General features: G+C 34.8%; 1 pseudogene; it reads left to right on the top strand.

Annotated features, from left to right (window-relative positions):
* Positions 1 to 5,539: 5,539 nt before the first annotated feature.
* Positions 5,540 to 6,208, top strand: LOC150008762 (rRNA-processing protein FCF1 homolog pseudogene; annotated as a pseudogene).
* Positions 6,209 to 8,555: the final 2,347 nt, after the last annotated feature.

Consider the following 8,555-nt stretch of genomic DNA (forward strand, 5'->3'; position numbering starts at 1 on the left):
AGTGAAATAAGGCAATCAGAGAAAGACAAAACCATATGACCTTACTCATATGTGAAATCTAATGAATAAAATAAACCGATGAACAAAATAAAACCAGAGTCATGGATACATGAAACAGACTGACATATCTCAAAGAGGAAGAGGTACTCAATGAAATTAGCCAAAGAACACATATGCACATATGCATAACCCACAGACACAGACAACAATGTGATGAAAAACAGGGCGGGGACTAGGAGGAAGGGAGCAAAGAAGATGAAAATGGGGACATATGTAATAGTGTCAACAATAATTTAAAACTGGCTTGGGAATGCTTTTTTCTCTTTCTAGGGAGGAAATTTAGGGCTCGAGTAACTTTCCACCAAAGAATGATATACCATGGAGCTGCTGAGATTCAATCCTTTCGTAACATTTCTTTTCTTTTTTTTTTTTTTTTTTTTTAGGTATATTTTATTGATTATGTTATTACAGTTGTCCGATTTTTTTTTCTCCCCTTTCCCCCCTCTGCCTGGTACCCCCCTTCTCTCCAGCAATCCCTCCCCTTAGTTCATGTCCATGGGTCGTGCATATATGTTCTTTTGTTTCACTCTTTCCTATACTATTCTTAACCCTCTGTCTATTTTGTTCCTACCAAATATGCTTCTTGATCTCTGCACCATTTCCCCCATTCTCCTCCTTTTCCCCTCCCATCTGATAACCCTCCAAATGATCCCCATACCTATGATTCTGTTCCTGTTCTGGTTGTTTGCATAGTTAGATTTTGCTTTCATTTTTAGATTCAGTTGTTGATAGTTGTGAATTTGTTGTCATTTTAATGTTCATAGTTTTGATCTTCTTTTTCTTAAATAAGTTCCTTTAACATTTTATATAATAAGGGCTTGGTGATGATGAAATTATTTAGCTTTACATTGTTTGGGAAGGACTTTATCTGCCCTTTCATTCTAATTGATAGCTTTGCTGAATAATCGTCGTTATAGGTCCTTGTTTTTCAAAACTTTGAATACTAAGGTCTCTTCTTGCCTGCAAACTTTCTTTTTGAGAAAGCAGCTGATAGTCTTATGGAACTCCTTTGTAGGTGACTCTCATTTCTCTCGCTGCTTTAAAATTCTCTCTTTATCTTTAACCTTTGGCATTTTGATTATTATGTGTCTTGGTGTGGTCTTCTTTGGGTCCAACTTGTTTGGGACTCTGTACTTTCTGGACTTGTGTGTCTGTTTCCTTTGCAAATTAGGGAAGTTTTCTTCCATTATTTTTTTCAAAAAAGTTTTCCATTTTTTGCTCTTCCTCCTCTCCTTCTGGCATCCCTATGATTCAGATGTTGGTACTTTTGGAGATGTCCCAGAGTCTTGTTATTTACTCATTTTTTTGAATTCTTGTTTCTTCATTCTGTTCTGTTGACTCTTTATTTCTTCTTTATGTGCCAAATTGTTGATTTGAATCCTGGCTTCCTTCCCATCACTGTTGGTCCTCTGTATATTTTTCTTTATTTCACTTTGTATAACTTTCCCTTCTTTTATTTTGTGGCCCTATTCAATAATTTCTCTAAGCATCCTTATTACCAGTGTTTTGAAGTCTGCATCTGACAGGTTGGCTATCTCCTTTTTACTTAGTTCTTTTTCTGGAGTTTTGATCTGTTCTTTCATGTGGGACATACTTCCCTGTCAACTTGACAGCCTCCCAGTGTTTGCCTCTGTGTATTTAACCAACTGAGTACTTATCATGACTCCACTCCAACCTATGGCAATGTCTTCCTTCTGCCCTGGCAATATGACTTTATATTTAAAAAGAGAATAAACAACATGATAGTATACATGGCAATGTGTTTCCCTAAATTCACTGTTTCTGATATATGTAGAAGATATTTGGGGAAGGACAATATGTGAATATATAAAAGTAACACTATCCACCTGTCCTAATCCTTTAAAAGTAAAATAAATACTGGGATAGCTATTTAGAATTTATTTTCTAAGTGAAATTATAAATATTTTAACTAACAATTTTTAAAAGGTATTTTGTTATTACCCATGTAACAGGGTATGTTGTTCAACAGTTTCTTAAATAATAAGATCATTGATTTCACCTACCCTATCAAATAGAAAAATTCCACTTGGTTAAAAAAATGATTCTCATATAGAAATATAATGGGAAAATTATTATAGCAAAAGCTGTATTAAAATTTATGACCCAGTTATGTCCAGGTACATGGTCTTAATACTACATTATAATTTTATATTCCTTATTCTGAAAGTGTTGAGTGGGCTTTGAATGCAAATATTGAATACTGGTTTAGAAATAAGTTTAAGCAATTAAACTAATGAAACTATATCATGTGTTTTCCAGAAATAATAACATACCTAGCTTATTGTGGCATGGTATAGTGATGTATTTATTTTAGAAAAAACTTCTACTAACACAAAAGTATATGAGAACTATTATATTAAACATTGTGTTTTATAAACTGCTACCATGAAAGCACTGTACATTTTCATAGTTCTAATATTTTCAGAAAGTATTCTTAATTATCACATGCCTACTCTGTCTCCATACAAGTCCATGGGCCCAATTAAATTTATTGAGTATTCCCTATGTGTTGAGACTATGAACAAATGGTTAAATAAGAAAATAAGTCTACATAACTGAAGAGCTCATTAATTATACTGTTTTCCCAAGGTTAAGACTTTGGTCGAGAATTTATTATTAAATTTCACTGAAAATGCTGGGTGTTAGACAACACTCAGATGCATGGATTCACAAAGAGGCCGTGTCTAATAAAGGGGGATTTAGAAATTCCATTCTGGGTATTCTTAGTGAGAACTCTTATTCCTCTGTGGAAAGCACAAATGTCTGACTATCCTAAATAAAATTCTTATTAAACTTGGACATTCCATGAAGACATTCAAGCACATTTTTTATCTGCTAAATGAAAATTTTGAAAATCCCTGGTATTCTGTGTAATATGAGCAGAGAACTCAGGGGATCATGACATCTCTTTCTAAAGAATTCATTAAATTTACCTTCTAAAAATGGTAACAATATGACTGGGGTATAATGGAACCTACCTACTGCCACTCAAGACCAGTGATCATCTAAGAGAGGACAGTGAAGCATAAAAGCTGGTTATCAATAAAAATTATTTAGCTTCTGTTATTAATACTGTATAAAATATTAAAATTTCAAAACATATTAAGAATTTAATATATTTGTTTTATATTTTAAATAATCCATATTTTAAAGTATTAATATGTACTTTATTTCTGTTTCTTTTATCTATAACAACTATACAAAAAGCATTCAACTTGGAAGGTACAGCAATAATAATTATATTTACCTTGGTATAATAATGGTATCTAACAATGAAAAGTCAAGATAATGAGATTGAAAACAAGAGCACTGGATTCTTCAAAAATTGAAAAAATTAACTTTACATATTAATTAAGATAACACTGTTAATTATATGTTGGCCTCAAAATTCAGGAGTAAAATTTACATATAAGTATGAATTACATCACAGATCAGCCACTGTCTTGATATTTCCGTTTTCAATTCGTTTTGTATAAATAGAGGCCATTACCTTTGGTTACATTGGCAGGTGTAATTAAAATATTTTGTAAGTGTCAAGGTAGGGACATGTAATGTTTTAATATTTCATTTTTCAAGAATATTCCACAAAATTATCCTCTCTCAATCCAGTTTTAAAGAATGTCAACACCAGCTTTTTGATTACTGACAAACTTCAACACCATCTTTTACTCTTTACTTCTCCCTTATCATGTCTGTTCTTGTCTGCTTAGGAGGCCTTGCTCTCTCTGTTCTGCTCCTGCCACTCCTGCTCCTTCTAGGTTTCCTTCACAGATTTCTTTTCCTTCATCTTTACACTGAAGTGCCCTGGGGTCAGAGCTTTGCTATCTTCTCTGTCTATATGGAGTCTCTAGGTGATTGCATCTAGTTCTTTGGTTTAAATATTAGCTATATTTGATGATCACAAATTTCCCTCTCTAACTCTCATCTCTCCCATGAATGCCAAATTCCATGTATACATCAGCCCATTTGGTAGCTCCACTTACATGACCAATTGAAATCTCAAGCTTATCATGTTGCAAATGAAATCTTCTCTCCTATTTTCCTCTCCCACCTCAAGTGCTCCTCTACCTTCCTTACTTCAGTAAATGACAATCCCAATCTTTCAGAGGAAGAAATTTTTAGTCATTTTCTCTTCTCTTACATTAACATTTTTATTTAACAGCAAATCATACTGTAAAAACAAAACCAGAAGTCACTCATTTCCCCCTACTTCCACTGAAACCACCCTAGTCCAAGATACCATTAACTTTAGCACAGGCTATTTTAAAAGCCTTGTAATGATATCCCTATTTCCACTCTTACTCTTCTACAGCCTGACCTCTACAGCTGACCAATAGCATCATTCTCCTCCAGATCTGCCAGTGGCTTCCCACCTCACATGGAGTAAATTCAAGTTTGCACGATAGTTTACAAGGCTTTCTATGATCTAGTCCCCTGCTACTCTTCTGATCTCATCTCCTTCCAGACACCCTCCTTGTCTTACTCCAGCCTCTCTACTGCCCCTCAGTTCCACTGTGCAAGCCTCTGCCTCCCAGACTTTGCATTTGTTCTCATTTCCTGAAGTGTGCTTCCTCCAATAGCTACATGGATCACCAGTCCTTCACTTCTTCCAGGTCCCTATTCAAATGTCACGTGATTAGAACGGATTTCCTTGACCACTCTATGCCCCATGCAACCTTGCTTTATTTTTCTTCAGGACATTTATTATTTCCTAACAGATACTCACTGATGACTCCTTTACTGCTTCCCCTCCTCCACTACTATGGAAGTCTGATGAGAGCTTGGGCCTTGTTACTTCTGGTTTGTTACTATAATATATTTGTTGAATGAATAAAAACCCAATATTAAATATAGAGACAATTCCTTAATTTCATACATCACAAATTCTTGGAAGAAATATGGAATCAGAATGACATTTTATATATTAGGTAAGTAGGTAGGTAGGTTGGTAGACAGGTAGATTCCGATCCCAGAGAGAAAAAAATGATTTTTAAAATCCCTAATTATATTATGCTTTTTAAACACTGTTTTGAAAAATGTATTTCAAATATGTCATATACATATTTAATTTATGTTGGGATGGCATTAATATTTATCATTTAATGTAACTAGAATAATTTCTCCTTTCTCATATGCATTACTTCTCACTGAGAATCATTACTTTTAATCTTGTTTTACATTTTTTTTTGCAACATACGGGATGAAGGCAATAACATTCACATAAGTACACCAGCCATGCTGAAAGACAAATAAGTTGACTCTGCTAAAGCAAAATAGTCAGCTGGGAGGCAATTCCACAACACAATAGCTTTTAATATATTTCATTAGCTGATGTCCAAAAGTTCAAGGGTGGCACATAAAAGAAGTTTTATAGAATCGGTTAAACTGTGGACTGTATAAAATTTCATTGTAGTCCGAAAGAAACAGGAGTGCGGCGTGAACATGGGGAAGCAAAAGAAAAAAAAGGAAATATGTGACCATGAAGCGGATGCTTAGTCTGAGAGATCAGAGGCTTAAAGAAAAGGATCGATTGAAACCTAAAAAGAAAGAAAAGATTCTAGTGCACTCAAAGAAAAGGGAGTCCCTCAATACTCTTCCTGATTATTCTTCCAATATAACACACAGCTGGGCCCACCTTACCACATCCTGGTTGATACCAACTTTATCAACTTTTCAATTAAGGCTAAACTGGACTTAGTGCAGTCAATGATGGACAGTCTCTATGCCAAGTATATCCCTTGTATAACTGACTGCGTAATGGCTGAAATTGAGAAATTGGGGCAGAAGTATCAAGTGGCTCTGAGGATCGCCAAGGATCTGAGATTTGAACGACTACCATGCACACATAAAGGAACCTATGCAGATGACTGTTTAGTACAGAGAGTAACTCAGCACAAGTGTTACATTGTGGCCACAGTTACCAGGACCTTAAACGAAGAATCAGGAAGATCCCTGGAGTTCCCATCATGTACATTTCTAACCATAGGTAAAACAGTGAATGGATGCCAGATGATTATGGAGCCCCTCGGTTCTAATACTTAAAAGACAAAGTTCCTCTTCTTTCCTTCAACTAACTTTCTCTGTTGCCAGTTTATTAAACACGTTACACAATGAGTTATTATTGCTCCATTCATCCATATGAGCTGAGTATGGTTAAATACACTCACTTCTTGATGTTGTTTTGAAAATTATATTTTATATCATTTTAGTATTTGTTACATCTTTTTATAAATCAGATGACAGCTCACAAAAAAAAAAAATTCATTGTAAAGAAGGTGGAAAAGTGGAAATAAATTAGCTCACATCATCATATAAAGGTAATTATGGTCCAGTCATTCCTAAGCTCTCAGTCAGCAGTTTTCAAACTTCAACATGTATTGAATGACATGGGTGTTTCTACTAAAACTTCAGACCCCTTGATCCCAACCTAGATAATCTAATTCCACAGTTGAAAAATAGCACAAGACACAGTACTACTAACAAGCACTTCAGGTGATTCTGGTGTAGCCAGTCTGAGGACCACCCATTGAGAAATGCTTCCATAAGTGAAGAAAAGTATCATGGTATCATATACTTTTACATGACTATTAGCCAAATTTTTTAATCCTCATACAGGGTATGTTTATTGTTTTGAGAGATAGAGGAAGGAGGGAGAGAGAGAGAGATCTGATTTATTTGTAGAGAGCAGGTTGTAGAAGAGAAAGAGTTGTCTTCTGCGCATGCCCTGACCAGAAATTGAACCTGCAACCTTTTGGTATATGTGGTGATGCTCCAGCCAACTGAACCACCCAGCCAAAGCTAACCAGCTTTTTGTTTTAGAAATATATGCATATCCTTGAGGTATTAGTTTCTCTTTTTTAAATTTAAAGATTATTGACATGATGAGAAGACTTTAGCTTCTCTTTCATAATTAACTGAAACCATCAAGAATCTGCACTTCATTTTTGCCTCCACCTTTCTAAAATGAGGTATATGATTAATTTGCTGTCATAGCCATTTTTAGAGAATGTAGATAATAAGAATTTGTCTAGCATTGACTTTTAAGCCTCAGGCTGTTCAGTAACAACATAACTAAAACTTCAATTACTCTGTCAGAAAATATTGCTCTATCCCAAGGAAAATACCATAATGGCAGTTTCAAAAGATAAATTTTATGTAAGGCTAAGAAAACTACTGAATGTAAAGTATGGGTAAATCTTCTCTTGGCAAAAACCAGAAAAACTATTTCAAAGTCAATGTTAAACAAAGGTTCTACATAGCTATAAGCTTTGATATAATTAATATAACTCCACATAAGCAACATTATAATAAAAACTTATTTTTCAAGACTTGGGTATGTATACTAATTTCTTTTCACTTAATTTGTATCCATGGTTTTCTTTTTAGTGTTATTTCATTTAGCATATGAACTATACACCAAAAGTAGCTAAACATATACAACTGAATACAGAAAACTCCTGGAAATTGAATGTTAAATTTGAATTAGACAACATACAACTAAAATCCTCTAACAAACCATGTTTTTATACCATAGACTAAAAGTAAACTATTAGACTTCTTTTGGTTGTATTAAGTAAATGAGTTAGTTGAGAAACATTCAGTGATATTTTTATGACCCATTATATGTATATAAATATTTTGTGTGCCCTCAGTTCACAAGGATATTTGAAAAAAATTAAACAGCAGTAAAAAAAAAATCCTGTTCAGATAATACACAAATAAAGAAACATGAAGATAAAAATAGTGGCTTAAAGGAAAGAAAAGTTTACTTTTCATTGTAACTGAGAAGTTCAGTTGTTTTTTTCTTTCCACCAGAGATTACAGTCTGACTCATCTCATGGAAAAGATGTTTGCAGTACAGCTGTAGGCCTGTATCTTATTCAGTCAGCTACCAGAGCAAGAAAGATAGCTGTCTTCTCTCTCTCTCTCTCTCTCTCTCTCTCTCTCTCTCCTCTCTCTCTCTCTCTCTCTCTCTCTCTCTCTCTCTCTCTCTCTCTCTCTCTCTCTCTCTCCCCTCTCTCTCTCTCTCTCTCTCTCTCTCTCTCTCTCTCTCTCTCTCTCTCTCTCTCTCTCTCTCCTCTCTCTCTCTCTCTCTCTCTCTCTCTCTCAATAAAATCAAGTTTTGGGGGAACCTTGCCCAAAGTAGGCCAGGAGACCTCCCTGAAACAATCCATCAGGGTCTACTGACTGGCTTAGCTCTGGTCAGAGTTGCACCTTGATATTGGGTTTGGAGTCAATTCTGCCAGACACTCTCAACTCAAAGTAGGAAGAATGCCTCCCTCAAAGGAAAATCGGGGTTTCTTTTGATGACAAAGGGAAAGCAACAACTAGTAGATAGAAAGGAAAAAAACAAAACAGATGTTATCCTATCTAAAACTGTAATATTTATAATAAATATTCTATTAATGATAAAGTAAATTACAGGGCAACTATATAAGCAAGTGCAAGGATAAGAGAGTAGTTCACGCTGTTCC

This window comes from Furipterus horrens, unplaced genomic scaffold, assembly GCF_987537825.1.
Source record: "Furipterus horrens unplaced genomic scaffold, mFurHor1.1.pri manual_scaffold_5, whole genome shotgun sequence".
NCBI classification, from domain to species: domain Eukaryota; kingdom Metazoa; phylum Chordata; class Mammalia; order Chiroptera; family Furipteridae; genus Furipterus; species Furipterus horrens.